Source organism: Peromyscus leucopus, chromosome 16_21, assembly GCF_004664715.2.
Source record: "Peromyscus leucopus breed LL Stock chromosome 16_21, UCI_PerLeu_2.1, whole genome shotgun sequence".
NCBI lineage: Eukaryota > Metazoa > Chordata > Mammalia > Rodentia > Cricetidae > Peromyscus > Peromyscus leucopus.
In genome coordinates, this window is record NC_051084.1 from 36,059,386 (window position 1) to 36,060,873 (window position 1,488).

Below are 1,488 nucleotides of genomic sequence, written 5' to 3' on the forward strand. Positions count from 1 at the left end.
AAAGAAAAGAAAAGAAAAGAAATGCAGTTAGTGCTATTGTGTGAATCAGTTAAAAATACTGGAAGGTGCCTGGCTGTGGTGGCGCACGCCTTTAATCCCAGCACTCAGGAGGCAGAGCCAGGCGGATCTATGTGAGTTCGAGGCCAGCCTGGTCTCCAAAGCGAGTTCCAGGAAAGGCACAAAACTACACAGAGAAACCCTGTCTTGAAAAAAAAAAAAACTACTGGAAGGCCTGGAGGGCCGATTCAGCATTGCCTCCTCTTCCAAAGGACCTGGGTTCAGTTTCCAGCACCCGCTTGGCAGTTAACAATTATCTGTAACTCCACTCTCGGGGACCTGATGCCTTCTGCTATCCTTCAAGCACACTAGGCACACACCTGGTGTCCACAGGGACCAGAAGAGGACATCAGATTCCCCGGGACTGGAATTAGAGACCCTTATGAGCTGTCAAGTGAGTGTTGGGAATTGAACTTCAGTCCTCTGGAAGAGCAGCCAACCCTCTTAACTGCTGAGCCGTGTCCCCAGCCCCAGGGTATTTGTATATTCTACATATACATGTGGTTGGCCAGTTTGAGCGAAGCCCTCAGGACCTAGTTCATACAAAGCACGTACTCTGGGAGTAGGAAGATGGCTCAGAAGGTAAAGTGTGCTTGCCGCCAAGCCTGGCGACCTGAGTTCCATTCCTGGGACCCACAGTAGAGGAAGAAAAGCAGCTCCCACAGAGTGTCCTCTGAGCCCCATTGTGTACATGTGCGCACACACACACACACACATAAAATTTAAAAATTAAAAATAAGAAAGCGTTCAGCCAGGCGTGGTGGCGCACACCTTTAATCCCAGCGCTAAGGAGGCAGAGGCAGACAGATAGATCTCTGAGTTCAAGACTAGCCTGGTCTACAAAATGAGTTCCAGGACAGCCAGGGCTACACGGAGAAATCCTATCTCAACCCCTCACACATGCACACACCCCAAAAATTCATTCTGTCACTGAGCTACACCTCCAGCCTGTGACACATCTTTTACCACAATTTGAAACAAACACAAAAGACAACTCACAAAATGGGAGAAAATAATTTAAAAACAAAACTAAAAACAACCCAACAAACACACAAAAGTCGGCCTCCCCCCAAGAGGCCCCAGGGGTCCTGAGGTCTGGCTCTGAGTCTGGCGGACCAGCCGAGGTGGAGACCCCACACAGCGTGGGAAAGTTCTCCAGCTGCTCTCTTCCAGCGGCTCCCATAGCAACCCAGGGGCCAGGGGTAGACCCGTGGAAACCAAGAAACCCTGATCTCGGCAGAGACCAGCCCTAGACTGTGGGCATGGTGCAGAGGGCAGACCTCAAAGCTGGTACCAGGGCCCCAGGGCTGCCCTCGGCAGGCAAGCCAGGCCAGTGGGTCTGGCGGGGTACCAGCACACCTAGACCTTATCTCCTCCTCTCTCCAGCCCCGCAGGGCCCCCAGCCTACAGGGCCCACCTCGAACCAACCCT